Genomic DNA, 23502 nt, shown 5'->3' on the forward strand with positions numbered 1-23502 from the left:
AACCACATGCTATTTCTTTGATACCTCGGTCAATATTTTACCCTTGACATCTGCAATGTTATAGGTTTTCAATTTCAATGGCTTGGGTTCATTTAATCTGACATGACTAAGGTCATTGATAAACCTAGACTCATTCAGAAATCGGTGGAGATAAACAGGTACTTGGGATTAACTTTGATGTATACGGGATTCAGTAATACCCCCAACTAGTTCTACAACTCGGTCATTTGACTTTGACAAGGTAGAAAGAGAAATCAATTTAACGGGAATCGATGTTACAGGTGTACACGTTACGGAGAAAAATGAAAGAAACCAACATGCAGACGTAGTTTTACAGAGTATTTGTTGAATAAAACGAAAAAAAAAATATCCCGGATACCCAGTTATTTTTTCTTATCAGAAGACAAGCCATTAAAGAACATCTTAAATAATGTGTAATGTGATAAACATAACTGCGCCATCCATGGTATCTAACGTTAAATGTTCTGTATTTTTTAATGCACATAACCCTTTCTGTGTATTTTTTGCAGTTTACACATATTTTTGTTTTAAGAAATATAAAATAACACATAATTTATTTAATAATATTTATATTTTTAATAGATATAAATAACACATAATTCATTTAATAATAATTATGTTAACCTAGCAGAAACATTTAATACAAAACACAAATGTGTCAATGAAACAACTTTTTTACAAGCTTCAGTGTAAGTATTAATATTCCCGCCGTTTTTGTTGATTGTCGTCTGGTCGTTCTTACTAATTATTTCTTGCTGAATAATAATAAGTCTTATGACTGATTGATTTGTTTTAGTCTTATGAAAGTACCATCTGTGTCAATGAATCGACGATTCCTATAGTTTCCGTTTTCTGATAGGGTGAATTTTTATAAACCGATTAATTTCTTTTTCAGTGTAAATATATAGAGTGATGATATTTTTTTCAGTTTAAGATAGGATTCTTCTCTGGTTTCTGACTAGATGAAATATTCAAAGTATATTTGCTTATATGCCTTATATATTTAGGTGTTAGAGATTTAAAAGACTATATTTTTCTTTCCTCGTCACGATTGTACAACTTTAAATAGAAATGGTAAACTGCGTTTGAAAACGAGCAGGGACTATATTTTTAGCGGAATGGTGGAGTAGGAAAATATCTTCTTTTCTGCCTCTCAAAATTATTATAGAACATTGTATTAAGTTATTATTTTTACACAATCAGAGACTTGAAAAAAATTTCAAATGTAAGTAAAATTAATACTAAGGGACTAAAGTTTAAAATATATCACATAAATATGATTTATCAAACAAACTAGAACTATGTAAGCTTTTAAAAGCTTAAATCTAAGTACGGATTTGAGCCAAAAATCCGTAAAAAGTGTTTTTTTCTCTTTTAGTAAACGATCAAAACTTTTTGTTTTTGTATCATTTTGTATCTTTATATGACAACTTTACCATATGTGAAAATAAGAAAAAATTAAATATAGGAAGCATATAAAAATAACTAATATATCCTAAAAAATTAAGAAAAGTAGAGAAAATTCAGTCTGGCCAATATCCATTTTAGTTTAATTATTTATGTCAATTTAGTAATATTATCTTATAGGCCCTATATGGTAGTATTTTTTTATGCAAAAAGAAAAACATCTTATCTTTTGAAATACAAGTAGGGATTGCATGATTTGCAACAGTATTTTTTATTCGTAATATTCAAGGGAAAAGTTATGACCTTGACCTGACCTTGCCTCTAATATAAAGGGGTCAAAGTTATTCTTACTTATACCATCACTTAGTAAAATTGTTTTCTTGATTCTGTGAAAATATTTTTACTTTTTAAATAAAGTCTTCAACATGGCGACTCTTCATGTTGCAGATTTTGATAAATATGTACATAGTTTAACAGGAACTTAGAACTATATAACTTCGATGTATACCGGCCAAGGCAATACCCCCAAGCAGTTCTACAACATGACTCGTCAACTCTTTTAGGGCAGAAAAAATAGATTTTATGGGAATCAATTTTACAGGTGTACAGGCATGAAGCCATAGACTGCAGATCCATCCATTTTTGGTTTAAATAGAAAATAATAGATGCTAGATAATTTCTTATTTATCAGAAGACATAAATGTTTTTATGAGTGATGCGATAAACATGCTTTGCAGCCAAGGTAGCTAACATTTAATCTCAATTTTCTGCAATGCATCGAACCCCTTTCTTTATATTCTATAGCTGATATACAAAGAAAAAAATAGTTCAAACAGATATTGATGCACATATGGGTATACATGTGTACCCATGTACACATCGACAACGTGTATCGATCTTAAACTCGTTAATGTTTACGACTGGAATTCGATGTTAAAATTATAGATTTTTTAATAACATAATGAAATGACAAATATAGGATCTCACATGATATGTAGTTAGATATGATTTTTATCCAACAAGTTGTGTGGATTTTATCCCTGAGCCTTGGCGAGGTGATAAAAACACACAACGAGTTAGATAAAAATCATATCTAACTACAAATCATGTGTTATTCTTTTTACCTAATGTTTTATACACTGCAATCAATGTTTAACACTGTTTTTTATTAGATTTTACTTCATCACTATAACGCAAAACGCATTGTGACGTCACAATTTTGGGATACGAAAACGATATCAATATCAACGGGTAAGATGTTAAACATGGGAGAACATCGATCATTTTATATTTATGTGTAGATCACAGACACTTATAATACCAAACAGAAAAAGCTTCATCAAAAAAAATTTTTTCAAGCTTCATTGCAAGTTATGCCTGCCGTTTATATTGAGTGTCCTCTGGTCATTTGTACTTATTTTAACTGAATGAAAGGTTATGAATATTTTTTGTATTATGAAAGCAACTTAGTTTTCTTTATTGAATCAATGTTGTTTTTTTTCTTTGTCGTTATAGAGTAATATAGAGTCTAAAACATCTGTTTCATTTTTGGATATTTTACTTGAAAAGGCGTAAATGGTATTCTAATAGCCAGTTTTGGCCTTTATGAAAAGGCAAGAGAAAGAAAAATGAAGTGAAAGAAAGACAACTGCAAGAACTTTACACTTTATAACAACATTACAGCTATTTCCATCATCTTTTCATTAGGGACAGATGATACAATTTTTTTTCTTTAGAAGAGACTTAATACTGTATCATGTCACAAGTTTAGAAAAGTGGATAATTCTTAGAATTCTTAGAACTTTTGCTCTTAAGAACTGGAAAATGATTAAATAGACTTGGAAAATATTAGTAATATTTCAATAAAATAAAAAAAATATAGACAAATTATACTCAGTATAGGTTTAGAGGTGAAAAAAAAATTCAAATTATGTTATCTTGGTGCTAAAAGTGTAATATAAACGTTAGAAAAACATATCAAGCCATGTGAATTTTCTGAAGAAAAAAATGACAATTCAGCAATATCATATAGGCTAATTTTTACCATTAAGCTTTTCTTGCTAGTGACACGGTTAGTCTAGAATAGACCTTTTTTAACTTTTTATGCATAGTCTTGGGCCTAAAAACACTTTAAAAGACAAACCCCAGGCGCGGAATTCATAAAACTTCATAGAATATTGTTATGTTTAAAAATCACTTAATTTTTTATTTTTACTTAACTACCTGAACTGTCTGAAGTTTTCCTTAAATTTAGTGGTAATACTTCAGTGTAATTAAAAACATACATATTGCTTAAGTATGGACTTAAAGTTAAGTATCCTAAGGAGGTGTCTTAAGAAGGTAAGAAATTCTTTAGTTTTCTTCATCTGTGTAAAAACAATAGTAAACAGAAGAAAATTAAATCTTTTAATTAAAAATTATGATATACTATCTCAATAGAACTTTGACTTATTGACTTTGAGATATTTATCAACTGTTAAGATGTAAATGTGCAATGCTGATGACAAGCTTGTACATTTTAGTTATAATGTAATACTCATAGAACTAAATACCTCAATCACAAAAGAGTGCACTTTTTGTTCGTTGGTTTTTTTAATTGAGTAAGAATTTATTTATATTTAAGTGTGTATTTAAGTACAAATCTTAAGTATCTCTATCGAGTTCCAACTCAGGTGCACCAACAAAGGTCACGATAAATACCTATCACAATGCTCAATTTAGATTTTGTTTTTCCTGTATTTACCATCAGTTTCACTTTTTTCAAATACTTTTTTTTATGATTTTCATTTAATTCTTTAATGCTCGTTAAAAAAGTCACATGTTCATTATTCTACCAATAAGTAGCAATTAAATGTAGGTTCTATAACTCCTGTTAAGAAATTGCAGGCTTACCTGAATTTGTAATTCACGTGTGTTGCGTCACAGCATTACCTATGAATTATTACTACATCCGAACAATTGCTACTTCTAAAGATAAAGATCGGAATTTCTAACTAAGGTATGAAAATTCTCTAATCATCAAATATCATTTTCCATTTCTCATTAACATGTACATGTATCAAAATTCCTAAACATTTGTTTACTTTCGATTTGTTTGTTAAGAAAGATGGTCGTACATGCCCAATATTATATCAATAATGTTCTGTTTAGAAGTTTACAATAAATTTGTAATTCAACTTTTTGAAAGCAAATTTGGCTCATGAAATTAAGCAAGTATGCATAATGAATGCTTGTAGATACCTTATTGTTTTATTCATAGGTTGCAAATATATTCAATAATATCTATATTGAACACATCATTATTCAATTGCATTGTTTCTCTGTTTAAAAAATAACTTGATTTCGTTAGAGCATGATGGCTAAAAGAATAAACATGTGTAACTGCGAATAAAACATTCTTTATTGCATTCATAGGATAAAATATTCTTCCTGTTATTTTATCTTTTTTTAAATCCAAGTCGTTTGGTTACAATTTATTGTAATTCACAACATGAATTATGGGGATAATAAACATGAAAAACGAATAACTGTGCCTCCTTACCGTGGAATACCCCTGTAAAAAGTTATCATGGCGTGGTTAACCTTAAATAAATACAACATGGTTGAGTATCAGATCCATTTGGAAATATAGTATAGTATTTTTAGTTTATCGCACTTAAATATCTAGAATGTAAAGACATTGTTTTTTTTTAATTTATTGATCTATAAAATCTATACATATAGCCAACTGTAAACACACGAGTTCTATCTACCTCTACGGGTATGTTTTATACATAGGTTCACTGAGATAATCAGACAAACAATGCTTATTGTTGTGCATTAGAAAACGCTTCTCTTCGTTTAAAAGTGATGTTCTTTTGATTATATTGTTAACAAAATATATTCTTCAATACCGTCTTTTTAATGTTAAAAAAATAGTCAAATGATTTCGATGTGAGGGAGAAAAACAGAGATAATTTTATTTTAAAATTTCGAATTCAAAATTATTGGGCCTTTGAATTCCGCTGATCGGGCATAGATGTTTTAACAATAACAATTTACACCGGGTTGTATTAATTAAATGGATGTCTCTTGTAAATCCCCGTAATCCCGTACACCCTTGATTGGAGCTGGACAATGTTTTTATTTCCTAATGTTCCCAAATAAATTCTTTTTAAACATCAGAGTCTAATCAACTGTGCCTCAACCTATTTACAACACATGTATTTGTCATTTGCTTTTTTTTCATGGGAAAACTATCTTTTGTGATGTCACGCTTTATTTACCCCCGGCTCAAGTCGGGTGCACGGAAAATTTACACGCGACTTTGTAACCAATCAAAGGTCGTGTTAGAAGCTACATAGGAAAAAAAACTGATTTTACTTTGCGACTCTTCTATGCGTTGCACGCTTCTATCAACTACCTCATACGTTTTACTGTCTGAAAGGAAAATATCTTAATCATATTTTTTTATAAAAACTGTATAACCACTCGATCAACACAAATATGCCATTGCGCCCCGTTATAAGCAAACCTATTTTGTATTAATATGAAGCAGATATTGCCCAGAGTCTCATACGTGAAAAGAAAAAGAAGTAAACGCTTGATGTGACCTTCAACTCGACATTTAGATATATCGACGTATTGTCAAATAACAATGGTAACTTCAATCCTTACGTCGATATAATATATCCTGGTTAGCTTGAGACAAAAGATATCACGGAGTTTGACACATCTGTTTAATATTTGGATATTTAACTTGAAAAAGACGTTAATGATTATCTGGCAACTAATCTCTATGATAAACGTGATGACTTTAACTTTTATTTCGTCAACAACCCTTACTTATGCAGCAACATACCTTCATCACCTGCAAACGGAGTTTATATCTCAGCTTATTTGAAACCCAAAAGCATGCTCTGCGTATGAACAATTTCTAAAACTAGGTAAATTAATGACAAACAAGCTGATGAGACCAGAATATTGGTAGTTTCTTTAAAAATCATCATTTTGTAAGTTCTATATATGGTCGATGCAATGACCTTGTCAGCAAATACAATTTATAATTGAGTCAAATGCTGACTGAGGTTTTTCATATTAATTTGTTAGTCCATTATTTATACACTGAATTACGATTGATTTTTCCCGATCACGACAAGGAGCACACGGCGGGGATGATGACCCGTCGGCAGGGATGCTCACTCCTACATGGCATCTGATCCAACCTATGATGTTTTATAGATCCGCGTTTGCTCTGCTCCTATTTGGTATTGTTTTATGCACTTTTGATCTTAAAACTGTACATGTTTGTTATCTCCATATGTTTCATTTTAAAGTGTCATATATGTATTTTCTAAATTAATAATAAGTAAAAGGTGGAGATAAAGATGTTACAAAATAAAATTGAATATTTTGTCAAATTGTATTTTTGAGATTAGAAAAAGACTGGTTAAATGCATAACTCTCATAATGAACGTTCAAAACAATGTTGGGTATCAATTTCAGTAGATATTGTTCCCCGTGAAACCTAGTATGAAATGAATGGAAGATGGAAATAACTTAATCAGTAATTTATTCTTCTTTAGAATATTTTTAACATGGGTTGACAAACATTCATCAATATAATTGAATAATTTTATAATTTAGTCTCTTACCATTTCTGAACAGCATAAAATCAGGTTCAATTTAATTTTCAATGTACTAAGTTATAAAATATTAAACTTCGTGCAAGGCCAGTCATGATTTCGTTTTTCGGTTTCAGTACCGGCTAGTCAACATCACTGAACAATTTTTAAAACGAGGTAAGTTATTGACAAACAACTTGATGAAACAAAAAAATTAAGTCCTCATTTTGTAAGTTCTTCAGTCGAGAAAATGACATTGTCAAGAAAAAATCATTGAGTCAAATACTGACTGACGATTTTCCCAATGATTTTTAGGCTATTATTTACACACTGACTTGCCGATGGATATTTCCGTTATTTTTAAATTAAAGGAGCACACGACGGTTGCAACAATACGACAGGGGATGCTACCTCCTCCAAAGCACCTGATCTCTCCTCTGACCTTTAAAGATCTGTGTTTTCTTTGCTCCTGATTTGTATCACTACTTAAATTGATTTTGAGCTTTTAGCTTGTATTTCACCACGATATGTACAAAGTATCGCAAATTACATGTAGCTTTGTTACAACGCACTTTGAAAAATTACGCACTTTGAAAAAAATTTTCAAAGTGCGTTAAAAATTGGGACCAAGCTAACGCACTTTGAAAAAAATATTTTTTTTTCAAAGTGCGTTAATATCGACCATATTAACGCACTTTGAAAAAAATGTAAAGATTGATCAATATTCCTTCAATTAATCGGTATGATAAATAACAGATCCTGGTTTGATAACTCTTTTATGACAAAGTCACTGTAGGACCTGAGATATTGACGTTTTAAATATTTAAGGTTTTGATAAAATAAAAGGGAAAATGAAAGGGTTTTGAAAAAAAGAGTGACGATTGTTTAAGTTCATTAATTCGTTTCTTCTTTTTTTTTAATTCTAGTCTTTGATAAGTAGAGGTAAAGCTGTATAGGGGGCACTAATAGAGGACAGCTTCAAGGTTTATTGCTCCCCTCCCTCGTTTGTTACCGACACCTATGTATTGGAAAGATAAAGATTTGGACTGAGGGATCTTATACCCGTCTTCTCCTCTTTTCAACGGGAGTAAATCAATTCATTTTTGAGGTAAGGTTTAGGCTTAGTTTTTTGAAAGATAAATAACAAATAAAATCTTTCCATGACTAAAATATGATTTTTTTTTTAAAGTGCGTTAAGTGTCTCCATGGTAAAATATATTGATGTAGACTCTTAACACACTTTGAAAATTTTTTCAAAGTGCGTTGAGTTGGTCACAAATTTAACACACTTTGAAAATTTTTTACAAAGTGCATTGATTTTGTCCCAATTTTAGCGCACTTTGAAAATTTTTTTCAAAGTGCGTTGCCACATAGCTTTCTTCAATAATTTCTGTGTTCTGAGCTCCTCTCCAAAAAGGTTGGGAACAACAAGAAGTGTACATACTCTCCCAAAATGGTAAGGAAAAAGTACCTAATGATGTCCTGTTCTTTTTTTTCAGATGCCATCCATGTTTAATAAGACAAAAACTGTAAGTTGTCCTAGAAGCTGGAGTGAATATCTCGAAGCGGCTTCAAAACTATGTCCTATTGTTGGTGACGAGTTTAATTATATTTGTATTCCAAACGCCAACAAAACGGAGCTTGTGCAATTCTGTTTCGAGCGTCGAAAGTTTCCTGCTTGGCAGTTAGGTATGTTTTCTTGGTGATAAAAAGTTCCTTGTAGAATACTCATTCCCTGTTGAAGTAAAATATCTGCTTTACTATGCCCAGAAAATATTAAAACAAACTAATTTTCTATTAATTAATACATTTTCATTTTTGAAACTGCATGGCTATCAAGGATGGTGTAATCGTACAATTTAGACAGTAATCGTATTCAGTTATAATCAATTACAATTTGCCGAATAATCATAAGTACATGTAATCAGTTATCACCCATTTTCTGATTACAAGTAATCGTAATTTAATTAATAACTCTGAAAACAAGGTCTGCAATCAGGAAATTTAATAATAATAATTTTATAATTATAATGGTACATGCATTCATTCTCGGAATTCATGAAATAAGTTTCAGTCTAGAGATGTGCCCATAAAGCTGTATACATATTTTATCTTAGGGTTAGATAAAAATCATGTCAATTGACTATGCAATGATCTAGCATCTTTAAAATATTTTGAAATTTACATTATGAAAATGGAAGTAATCAGTAATCCAAAGTAATTGTAATTTGATCGATTACTTTTGAAAGTAATTGCCCCCAACCCGATGGGTATTTGTGTGAATGTGTATTGTTGCAATCGCAGTTTCTGTTTTAGGCAACCATTGTCCATACCTTCACCATACTGGGAACATGAATTCTGAGAATTGCACAAGGTTCTCATACGGATGTCCTGTAAAACATTACGAGACTAGAGAGCTCTATAAATGTAAGTTACATGTAATAGATAAATTGAATTCAACATTCTGTTAAAGTTATTAAAGATGGGCTAGTAAAATGACGATATAGAGGACTTCTTTATCGTCTTACCTTTAATGATATTAATTTTGATACACAACTTACTATATGATGGTGCTTATTCCTTTTTTACTAATATCTTTTCAATATTTTTTAAATTTATTACTGTTTTTTCAAAGTACTACGACTATAAAACTTAAAAATTGTACAACCAAAATAACCACATTTGCTGTATTAAGGTGTATTTGATACTAATGGTCTTATCAATTGATTGCAAACTAGATCTTTAAAACATTAAAATTCATATCATCCATCAAACTAGATCTTTCAAACATAAAAATTCATATCACTCATATGTTTGATTGACCTACACATCGAAAAGAAATTTGATAAGTGACGATTATAGAGGAGATTGGTTTCAAGCTGGAAATTCTACAAATGCACTTTTATTGCTTTTACATTTCAGTCAGCAAAAGTGAATTTTATTTTATTTACCAGCTATACTGGATTCCAATCTTTTTTTTTTACCCTCATCAAAATATTAACTGTTTTGAAGTGTTCTGCCTACTCGGTATAAATAAATTTCAGTGAACTAAAAATGAAAGACACAATAGAGTCCGCCATATTTGTTTCATACTCGGATATGTGACAGATTATGGAGGTCACCTAACTATTATATTATATGATAAACGATATGGCTTCAACGTTTCCAAAAATGTGAAGATAATTAAAAGTAATTATCATGAAAGGTCAAATGAAAATACAGCCTCTACACAAACCTCTGAAACATCAGATTGCCTATATTCTTGCTAGATATTAGAATTTAAAATGCTTTAATAGAAAAGTCTAGTCATGTAAAAATTTTATAGTTCCAGTCTGCACACAAATAAACCAGCAGAGCGGTTGTTATTCAGCAGATCCAAAATGTCCTCCTATCAGGTAATTGGGAAAAAGATCAATTGAAAAAAGATTAATTTTTATGCCCTCGGATCGAAAGATTCCGGGGGTATATTGTATTTGTCTTGTTTGTCTATTGTCAATTTTAACTTAGCCCAAAGGTATTGCTCTTTCAAGGATATTAAGTTTATATACCACTTCAGTCTACATCCAGATTTGAGTTACCATCGGGGGCATAATGTTTCACAAACACATCTTTATCAGATGTTTTGAATAAAACCACAAGTGCAAAACATTAGAATTAGCATCTGTAATGAAAAATAATGTCACTTTGTCATTGCTATTGCACGCCAAATTCACAAAAATGAGCTAACCATAGTTTCACGGTTGATAATCTAGGTTTATCGACTGTAATCTAATAGTTTACGGATCGTAAACTATAGTTAACGGTGATAATCTATATTTCACTTCTACACGATAATCTATGTTTCACGAGCGTAAACTATAATTAACACGGAAAATAATCATTTGTTGCATAACAGAGATTATCTGATAAATACTGTTTCACGATTTGAAAACTATAGTTTACAACGATTAACTATAGTTATCGATCTGCATGATAAATATAGTTTTACGATTTGTCAAACTATGATTAACATCTCTTAACTATAGTTCACGATTGTAAATTATAGTTAACAGACATGAATGTATGTTTATCTACAAAATCTATTGTTAACGTTTTATTACACACAGATAAACTTAGATTAGCATTCGTAAACTAAAGTTAAAGCTGACATGAACTCTTAAAAAGGCATCAGTTTTCATCTTTGTACGACTTACTACATTCCTGTACGCCCTTGTCCGACATATTTCTTCGATTCCGCCATATTTAACCGAAGATTTTTGGCCACCTGTACCTGCTATATATAGCCTTCTAGAATTGTTTCACTTGAGTGATTTTCTAGTCTGGCTGTCGACATGTATACATCTCCGATAGCATAGTTTTTAGAAGTCCATAAACTGACCAATACATGTTTGAAAAGTAAAAATTCAACAAAAAATAGAAATATACCGAAAATTAAATTATTTTTGAATGCATGTGCAGCAATATAAAAAGTACACTAACACGGAATACATTTATGTACAATGTACAGCAAAAATCCATGCAAGTCGAGAAAACGCGTCAAACGCAGTGATAAAACATTTACCTGAATACTGCTATCGTTACAGGGATGTGCACATGTCGAAAGAATTATCCTATTTTACTTTTATTGAAAAATGCATCTCAGAAGTCATGTAATCCATTGCTAACTCAATAGTAAAAGATGCTTGGACACACGTGGCCCATGCCGATCATTTTTTTTGGTCAGGGAAAATATCAAAGGTTGAAAGCTCAGTGGGGTTGATTGAAATTGTTTTTTTTTTTTCAAAAATAAACATTACTCTTGTTTGTAAATGTAGTAAATAAAATTTATGATTACATGGTTTAACTTCATTTAATTTATAATAAAGCTTGCATTGTTACGAGTCATTTACCTTTTGAAGATATTTTTCTGTGATAGGAGGGGGGGGGGGGGTAATAAAACATGCATATTAACACTCTCATAAAATGATTTAAGAAAAATGTCTGAAACAGTTTAATCATTATCAAATAAATACTAGTATACGCATTATTAGACCTAATATAATTTGATTGAAAGTTATTTAAAATTTCATGCACAATGAAAGAAAAAAGTTAGCAAGTTCACATACCCCACGCTCCCCCAAAAGACGAAATGCTGAAATTCCCAGAAAAAATAAAGGAATCGTAATTTCCATGTAATATGGTCATCTGTACACATTGTGTCCTAAATATCTGCAAAGTTTGACGAAATTGTGTGCAGCGGTTTATGAGGAATTGCGCTGACAAACTGCTTATCTCTATATTCAAGATATGGCGGCGCCAAAATCTAAATGTAAAAGTGCGGAAATTCCCGAAAAAATAAAGAATTCAGAATTTTCTGGTGTTGTGCAAATCTACACATACATTGTCTCCTATAAATATCTGCAAAGTTCGACAAAACTCTGTGCAGTGGTTTATGAGCAGTTGCGCTAACCAAAAAAGAAAAAAAAAGACTGACTGACGGACCAAAAACATTATACCTCACGCGACTTATTGCGAGGGGTATAATAAATGAGTTTGATTCTGTGGTGCAATGATATTGAAAATAAAATTTAATGTGAATTAGATTTCTAGAGAAAAATAATTAATGATTATTAGAAAAAGCATACAGGAAGAGAGAGCAAACTTCCCATGAGAATTCAACATTCTACCTACAATTAGCTTTTTACAATTTTCTTTTTTTTTTTTTTGTCTGTTGTCCAGGTCCAGGTTCGACACGTACGTTTGAGAATGTATTTGAGAAAGTTCCCAATGTTCCCATTCCTGTGATGTATATTTCACGTTTATTATATACCCCGCTTGAAAAGTGGGAGGGTATATAGTAACCAATATGTCCGTCCGTCTGTCCGTGCGTCTGTCTCATACGCGTTGGGGTACCAATCTCTTATCCGCAAATCATGTTGTACCACTTGGTGAATTTTAATGAAACTTTCACAGAATCTTAGGTTTATTACATATTACCACTGTGCAAATCTTATTTTACTTTTGAGGGGTGTAGCAACGCGGGGGGGGGGGGAGCCCCCCACTTTTTTCCGCGACCTAACTTGTACTATAGGAAATGTTAATTGAAGGTGTGGTTTTGTTTTTGTTTTTGTTTTTTTTTTTTGCTTGTCAAATTTTTCAGGTAATGAAAAAAATTCTCTGCCTGGCCAACACTTTAAATTACGGTGCTACGTGCCTGCTTTTTGATTCGACTCATATTTTGGGTTTAGCGACAACAGCAAAATATGGACTTTGCCATTATAATCATATGGAAGGCGGGGTATCATTTAGAGAGCTCCTTGCTCACAATACCTCTAGTTTCTATTTCAGTTTGGGCGTGTGGGTTAATTTCTTGTCCAAATTAAAATTATTATTCAATTTATGAAGTTTCGACATCCCGCCTATCTCTCAAATACTTCTAAAGAAATTATTTTTATACAAAAAAAAAATAGCTAGTCTATCAAGCAGGAATACTGAAATCTCGAAAAAATCTCTGTAAAAACATAATACAGTTACATTCCTCAAAATGCACATACTTTGTGACCCATTTAAAAAAATCTCAAAATTGAATCGGCAGAATTGTCTTTCTTCCAAGAATATTCAAATAACGGTCCTGTCAATTAGTTTTGCATGCCTCCCCCCCCCCCCCCCCCCCGCGCCTAAAAAAAATCAAATGCCTAAATGTGAATCTGAATAGGGGATGGCCTTTCTCCATGTGTGTGTGTTAAAGAACGTATAGATGTACACATAAAAATTACTTGGTTTAGACTGGAGATTAGTACTAAAACAATCAGTTATTATTGACAAATGAATTTTGCGATGCAAACCAACTGCAGACTATATACATGACTTTATATAGAATGTATATTAGAACTGCATGTAGATAGACAATTCACAATTATAGCTTATGAACAGCAGTTACAATACCAAATAACTTCTCTTTCCACTTGTGATATTTTCCCTGACCAAAATGTTATCCGCACGGACTAAGTGTATCGACTGTACGGAGTAATGACAGTGTGTTTACTATTGAGCTTTTATGGAGTTTATTTCTTTTTTTGTGATGCATATTTCAATAAATGGGATTCATGGTGTATATCACTTGACTTGTGCATATCTTCGAACCGATGCAGTAACCCTATTTCCAAGTATGGGTACGTTTACAGCGTTCGAGGCGTTTTCTCGTTATGAATCAATTGCATCTTTAGGACCAGCAAATCAAAGACGTAGGTTGTTTTGTTCCATTCAAATGATATAATTTCAAAATATGTTTGCAGATTTTACTGCTTTTTATTTCAAGTTTATTCTGCATAAATCTGCGCACTGTAAAATACGTACTCGTGCATCTAAATTGTTTTTCCTTTTGATTCAAATCAATAATTATTCAGAAATATGATTATTATGTTGTTTGTAGTGGTTTTGAAATGTCTTGATCACCTAATGTGTTCTAATGTTCTTTACCATCGGAGATGTGCACAAGTCGATACCCAAGCCAAAAAATCATTCAAGTGTAACGACCGCATTGGGGTATATATCGTTACAATGAGACAATGTATCTGAAAGAAATATGGCGGAATACGGCTATAGTTGGTATGAAACAAGTCGTACAAAGATGAAAATGTTGCGTTTTTAAGAATTCATGTCAGCTTTAACAGCCGTTAAACAGGTCGGGTACACTACCTTATATGGAAAGCAATTTTCAACATGTGACAATGTTTTTGTCACACTCGTTCTCCAGTCAACTGAAAGAGTTTCAAAGCATGACAGTCTACTACGTGTTTACGATTCAATCGCGACAAGTTTTTTTTCGTCGGTTTACTTCATGATATTAACTTTGTCACCGGAAAAACCGTAGAGCTTCTTTTTCACTTTATATGGAAAATTTGAAAATTTATATTCCAAAGACACTGCTCCATGCTCACATTTAATTTTGGAGTTGTTTTAGATGATTAATAGTACTGCAGTCAAAAACTAAGTGCACGTATATCACGTGAAAAAAAACTCTCGATGCTATATCGACAAGATAGCTAACACCTACGTTCCATGGACAATGAATTAGGCCGATGTATTATATGTTGATATAAGGCTTCATAAAGCAATTTTGTAAATGGGAGCATAGAAATAAAAGATTATACACTATTTTAAATATTTCTTTCATAAAGCTCAAAAAAGAATTGAAAATGAGTTTCCAAGGGACAATTCAAGTTTTCCTTTATTTTCAACAAAGGTGAGTACTTGTAGTAGCCCATGATGCATTGCGACTCATTCATCAGTCGGTAGAGTAAACAGATAGCTAATTTACGTGCAAATTTATCCTGACGTCAGAAAATCTAGTGGTCTCGACCTGTTAAATATAGTTTAACAGATGAAAACTGTAGTTAACGATTTGTTAACTATAGTTCACGGTTTGTAAACTATAGTTTACAGCGATAAACCTAGTTTATCAACAGTGAAACTATGTTTAGCTCATTTTTGTGAATATGGCGTGCCATACATTGCTTCAACATGCACGGGCCACATCAACATGTTGACTTACGGTAAATTGTGAAGGTGAAACATAATGGTGGTGATAAAAAAATCGTATTTCATCGCACTCATCTTTTATACTAGAAAATTTAAAACTGTAATCTGTCTTTTCCAATGTAATTCATCGATGATTATTTGCAATAGATAAATTGTTTGTTCAAAATATTTAAGGTAACTTCAATCATCAAATGAATAATTAAATGTATTTAAAGTAAAAACTACATTTGTTTTCATCTAATAGTATTTGAAATGATTACTGCAGAGTAAGAGCCATAAGAAATATATATTAATACATATATAAATATATGTATGTTAATATATAGGAGGGTTGTCCGGAAAAATCGTGAGATGTTTTCTTGACCAAAAAAATGGGTGCATTAAGCTGACATTTTCAGCAGCTGTTTAAAATTCTGTACAAAAATGTTTATTAAGCTTGAATGTGCATAGGGCATGTGGTCCTACTGTGCATTGTCCAAAAACTAGGGTTTCATTTGAGAATACACGAGTATTTTTTCGAAATAAAAGTATTAAGTAGATAAGAATGAAGAGAACTTTTTTCCAATTTTTAATCCAATATCATGTCATCTTTTTGAAATTTTAAAGGTAATTGCTTTTTTTTGGCTGTTTCCTGAGTTTTCAAAATGGGAATATGATAAATACAACACAAGAAAAACGGCGACGTTTGATGACGTAAAAGCGCAATGGAGAGGAGAGTAGTTCAGCTTGATTCAGATGTAGTTATGACACCTTAAGAGATTTTAAAGTAATACAGAAGAAAAAAATCTTAAAATATCATAAGATCCCTAATATACAATTGAAATTGACGCTGCGTCAGACACTTTGACGTTATCATCCATGCCCCGTAAGACGATGCAACCCATCACATAAAATCTCATAATTTCTTGATTTATACATATACGAGTATCTATTTATAATTATTTTTTAATCGAGACAACTTGTCCACAAGTTTATCGGACGACCCTCTTATATACTTTTTCTTTAATTTAGATTAGCTGATGCAACAATTACGCAAGAAGAAAATATAACTGCTACAAGGAACAACAACAACAAATTTAAGCTTTCTGTAGCTTTCATAGCACCAATTCTTTTCATCGTGGTCGTTGGTATGGTTCTGTGGAGATGTCGATTTTATAGAAAAGGTAATCAGCGGTGCTGACATTTTATGTCCTAAATCGAAGATCAGGGGCATAGAGTTTGTCGTCTCTACCCATCTGTCATATATTTGAATTAAGTATTCAAGCCCAATAGTCCATTAGATAATTCAAACTTAGCCTAAGCTAGGAGCAGTACAAAGACGGACCTGTCAAACATCAGAGGTGGTCTAAGGTGCCATGGAAGAGTGAGCAGCCCCTACTGACAGGTCACAACCGCATGTGCTCCTTTTAATAATTGGGAAATAACGGAAAAATCCGCCGAAATTTAGTTTGTATATATTGTCTTACAATTATTATTAAAAAAATTCAGCCAGCATTTGACTAAATGATAGATTATATTTGCCGACAAGGTCATTGTATTGTCCATAGAACAGACTGATCACATTAATGTCCATACAACAGAATGATGACTTAAAACGATACTACTGACGTTCATGTTTCATCGACTTGTTTGTGTATGACAAATTGAAATTTTTCGGATAAAAAGTACATTCTTTACAAGGAAGGGGATTTTGTAGGACTCTACTGATACCCTAAAACCTTGAAAATAAGACGGATTTGGTTATGAGCCGGTTTTGAAAATAAACCACCTATTTCTTGCATTGAAAATTACTCGAAAAAAGGCCCGTTTTTAAAATAAGCTAGTCATAAATTTTCTATAAATTCACGATGTACATTTAGCAGGAGGTTTGTCTGAATACTAGTTTTCTGTAAATTTTCAAAACGAGCAAGTAGTAAGGACTATACAATCTATCGATTACCGTGATTATGTTTTTTTGTTTGGATACCATTTTTTTGTATTGAAACTAAGCCGAGATTTGAAATTAAAGCGGTTTTGAAAATAAGCCCCCATTTTCTTACAAAAAATTAGAATATGCCGCGGCTTATTTTCAAGGTTTTAGGGTATTGGACAAATGAAATGCAATATGGTTCAAATGTGATGTTGTTCAAATTTGTATGTGACGGACGTTTAGATGTTTTTATTAGACCTGGCACGTGATGATGTGGGAATCACGTTATCTAAACAAATAAGCTTGATGAATTGAGATCTATAAATTCCAATATTGCAAGGGCATAACCAAGTTAACTTTTCTTAAATATAACTAAAATATATTTCCAGACTCCAGAGCAAAATGTCAAGAGAGATATTGAAAACTTACTGGATACATATATTTTGTTGAATTCAATGTTTAAGATAACAGTAATCTGTATATTAATTACATAGTTAACATCAATACATAAACAATCAGTTCTAAAAGAATAACTAACGGGAATTTTTAAATTTTCTAGAACAGCCGAAAGATGCATATGAATTGGTAAGTATACAGAATGATGAGGCGGGCGTATCACTGAAAGACAATAAAGAAAAAGATGAAAAAATTTCGACACAATCAAACAGTGGAGGTAAAGACGTCATCGATAAAAATATCAATACATTCTTTGAAGCCTGTAGATATGGAAAACTAAGTACGTGTCAACATATAATCAAACAATATCCAGACATGATTACTGAAAAAGACGTTAAAGGATGTAATGGCGCATCATATGCCGCAGAAGGAGGAAATGTTGAGGTTTTAGAACTATTGGTTAAAAACGGCATTGAAGTCAGGAATAAGAACAATTCTGGTAGTAACATTCTCCACATTGCCTGCTTAAACTGTAAACTAGAAATGTGTCAACATATAATCAAACAATATCCAGACGTGATTCCTGAAAAAGACGTTAAAGGCTGGAATGCCGCATCATATGCCGCAGAAGGAGGAAATGTTGAGGTTTTAGAACTATTGGCAAAGAATGGTGTAGACCTCACTCAAACAAATTATTATGGTTCTAATATTTTCCACATCGCCTGCAGGAACTCTCAATTAGAAATGTGTCAACATATAATCAACCATTACTCAAGCATGATCCATGAGGTAGATCGCAGAGGATGGAATGCCGCATCAAACGCCGCAGAGGGTGGAAAAATTGACATTTTGAAACTATTAGAAAGAAATGGTGTCAACATCTTCCATGAAAACAGGTCTGGTGTTAATATTCTTAATATTGCCTGCTTTAACTCTAAAATAGCAATGTGCCAACATATAATGAACCATTATCCAGTCATGCTTAATCACTTGGACGCTAAAGGGTATAATGCCGCAGGATATGCAGCACAAGGTGGACATATTGAAGTTTTGGAAATATTGGCAAAATATGGCGTCGACATCAGACATGAAAACAATTCTAAATCTAATATTCTTCACATTGCCTGCTACAACTCTACTTTAGACATGTGTCAATATATAATCAAACATTATCCGGACATGCTTAATCAGGTGAACAACGAAGGAGAGAATGAAGCAATACAAGCTGCACAGGGAGGAAATGTCGATGTTTTAAAACTATTGGATAAAAATGGTGTCGATGTCAGACGTAAAAACAATTCAGGTAATAATATTCTTCACATTGCCTGCTTGAAGTCTAGATTAGAAATGTGCCAACACATAATCAAACATTATCCAGACATAATTAATGATGTAGATAATAATGGTTGGAATGCCGCATTTAGCACTGCACAGGGAGGATGTATCACAATTCTAGAACTATTGGCCGAAAATGGTGTCAATCTCTCTCATAAAAGCAAGTGTGGAAGTAATATTCTTCACATTGCCTGCGAGAACTCTCACTTACAAATGTGTAAATATATTAAGAAACATTATCCAAACATGCTAAATGAGGCAAACAACAATGGATGTATCCCCACATTCAATATTTCCGCTCAATAATGAATGATAAAGTTTTGAACGACAAATTAAAGAGAAATGAAAATTTGACAGACAGGTAAAATGCAACCCAGGCTCAAGATGAACAAATCCTTTCGTACGAAGGTCTAGAAAAACAAAAAAAAAGGAAAGAGGAAATAAGAATGGCTTAAAATACTACTAACCTCAGATAAAGAAAAAGAAAGAAGCAAAATAAAACGTACTTACTTTACAAAATCTTAGATTTAAAAATATGCAATCTCCAACAGTTTTGAAAGACCTAATTTTCTCTCATTTTTATTTTTATCTGTACGAATTAGAAAAGAATCGTCTGTCTAAAAATACATGCATGGGTAACAATTTTTTTTTTACCATATATATGAAAAATGTTGAACACAATGTTCAGATAATATTGATAACCCTGAAATAATTATAAGAATTGTTCTTGAGGCCTACATGCAATAAAATACATGTATAACACATTTGTGTGCATTTTCATTTCCGTATACTAATTGAAAATGCGATAGGATATAAAATAAACATGTTCATCGATTAAATAGTTTTTAATGTATATACTATATTTCGTTGAGTTATCTAAGATGGTTTTGTGGGCATAAATTTCGTCCTTTAGAAAGTACCACTATTCAATATAAAGTAATATGAACATTTTGTTTCGAATTTTAAAAGTCCCATCACACTTACATTGCTACACTATGGACTGGAAAGATTTCCAACACTATCGACATTGTCATTACATCCATAGGGAACGGCTGAGCAACTTGTCAGTCTGTACCCTTTTTTTTTATTAGAAACATGGTCTAATTATGATGGTTACAATTGAATGCATTTAATTGGATGTAGAATAAAATTTATTAACTGATGGATTTGATTTTTTGTGCTTTGATTTCGGCAAGATTTTAAGTTATGATACTGACCTTTGACCTTTGACGTATCAACATATCTTCCTCAACATTTCAAATTAACACAGATTCAGAAATTACTGAAATTACTGTATAGTTTTGATAATATTTATTTCGCACAAGAAATAAGATAATTATATTTTTTGTTGTCGTTATACTACTAATATTTTCACACTCAAAAATTATGTTAACAGAGATATCTTTAAACTTCTAGATCTAACTTTTTATATATCAAACTAAGGTTACATTTAAAGAATAAAACTATTTGATTTCATCAATCCTGCATATAGATAAATTTATTTCCTTGAATTAATTCCTAAACTTCTCAAAGATGGTAGGGAACCTTAACAATTTTTTTTACAGTAATGTATAGTTTACGATACTTAGTGACATTAATTGTAAGATTTTAATTGCAATCGTAATGAAGATTTACTTTCAAGGCGTTTGTATGTATGTTCAATAAATAAATATATCTTATATCTAATTAAGTCTGAAAGAAAATGAAAAAAGGAAATATTTCCTGTGTTATTTTTTTATTGTATTAACTTTTTTGTTATAAAATTTCATAATTACAGTGTGTACTAGGAAAACGATACAGAAAATTCACGAAAAAATCCTCACAAAATGTAACTTATTATATACAATGTAAGATATGTTTATAGTGCTTGAACAATCAGTAGAATAAAATGTTTAACACTCACTTTTCTTGATAATACAATTAATGAAAAATAATAATACATCAGATATTGGAATATAACATTTTTTGCAAAGCAAATGTGATGTGTGGAATGCAAAATGTAAATTTATTTTACGTTTCTCGTTACACGATTTTTGTAGTACTTCGAGATTTCATCCTTTTCCTCATTTTCTCTGACTTGCCTCTGCACAGCCCATACCTGACCCCTCTGTAAAGTTGATAAACATCATTTGCAACAATAAGAGCAATGGAAAGTACGATGATGATGATTCCTAAAACACTTCCGATGACAACAGAACTGCTGCGCAGGTCTTGGGCGGAGGTCCTCCTGCGTATCGACGTAGACAATGAAGTTTTGTTGACGACTAGCTCCTTCTTTATTGCCTGTATCTTCATTTTAAGCTGATCGTCGTTGGCCATTAGGAGGCGGTTCTTCATTACATTACAGGGACATATACATCCTAAGATTAGGAACACAGGGTTACTAATTACATACACACTTATAGATGTATACATTATATATATATATATATATATATATATATATATATATATATATATATATATATATATATATATATATATATATATATATATATATATATATATATATATAGGTTTTGGACACATTGTTATTTGTTAACTCTTGAATATATTTTTCTATGTCATTTTACTATATACCGGTAATTTATTCATTTATTATAATCATGTGCTTAATTAGTTCTTTTCTAGAATTGTTTGAATTACAAAACAAATACGTGGAAAATCCGAAATGCGTTTTGTCAGACATAATTTAGGTAAATTTTATAAGACAAAACTTCCTCTCTTATATATTTGTCCAAAATAAAATAATTTAGGATATGGTCCTCTTATTATGCCAATTTATGAATTTGAAGCTTATATTAACATAAAATTGAATAGAAAAAAATAATGTGAGCGTCCGACTAGATTTTGATTGGGAATATTACTCTTAAGTAAAGATTGTCCGTTTCATTAATGAAGTACCTTATGAAAGATTAACTGTAATTTTTGTAACGCTAGCTTTGTTGAAAATGACCATCAATATCTCTTTTCATTTGACGCAGAATAAAATTTTAGATCTAGGTTTTAATTATATCGCTCTAAACTTTAAAGACTCAAATCCTTTATCCTACATTTTGAATGTGCACAATAGAATATGTTGTAAGTTTATCTAAATAAAGTACATGTATATTTAATTCAAAGAAAGATTTTGTATTAAAAATAAGTAATTGGGGAACCGTCTAGTATATCTTATAACTTATATCTTATATCTTTAAATGTTTTTATAATGCCTATATGTAAGTTATGATCTCTAAATTGAAAAGAATCCTTCGATATGTGCAAACCATAACCTTTTGTCAAAAAGAGACATATAGGCCCAGTGGGTCAGTTCTTCAATTATTTTTTGTTATTGTAAGATATTTCACTAAACCTTCTTAATTTCTTTCTTTAAGTTCCTTACTTTTATCAACTTCACAGCACAATTCGTACATAGGTCATCTGCTTTTCTGTAAGGCCTTTATGTTTACTCACCGACCCGGTAAAACGCCTATATTTCTATACAATTTTAAATACATACTTCGATTTACTGACAAAAAAAACAATATTAGTTAAGTATAAAAATTAAAACCTTTTATAAAATAACTTACTAGCTCCTAGAACAGTGGTTTGGTTACTTATATTTGTTTCCGCTTGTGATGTTGTCAGAATCTCTTTTGCCTGTGTTGTGTCATATTTAGCTGCTGTAGTCGTTATCAAATATGCTGTAAAATATAAATATGAAGTCATGGAACTGGTGATACGTACAAATTCTTAAGGTCATTAATTTGAACCTGAATTCTCTTCATGTTTTTTCCCGCTTGCCTGATAATGACAATGAGCATACGACGGTTGCGACCGGCCGACAGGGGATTCTAACTCCTCTTTGGCCTCATATCACCTCTGATAATTTTGAAGACTGCGTTCTCCCTGCTCTCTTTTGAATTATTCCGATAGATTTTAAGCTTTATTGATATTACATTTTGTTATCTGCACATTTTATTTCACAAACATCTAATACGTAATCTATAGCTAAGAATGAAACTTTGAAAAAAATTGCGAAAATCTTTAAAAGGATAAGAATTAGTTGTTTTGTTGTTGTTGGTTTTTTTTACACTATTCAAAATATGAAGAACTTCCTTCTTGTTACAATTACATATAAAATTAAATAATGTTCAGCTGTACCCAACTTGTAAACTTTTTATTCAGTTCAAAATTCTTCCTTTCCATAACCGTCCTGACTCATCTGTACAATATTATGCCACTTACAGTCTCTTTATTGCGAAACTTTGAATAAGAAATTAGAATAAACACGGTTAAACTTATTCGTTTTACTTATATAAATATGACTTT

Source organism: Saccostrea cucullata, unplaced genomic scaffold (genome assembly GCF_032062105.1).
Source record: "Saccostrea cucullata isolate Sc308-1 unplaced genomic scaffold, CSIRO_AGI_Scuc_v1 ctg2474, whole genome shotgun sequence".
Classification (NCBI taxonomy): domain Eukaryota; kingdom Metazoa; phylum Mollusca; class Bivalvia; order Ostreida; family Ostreidae; genus Saccostrea; species Saccostrea cuccullata.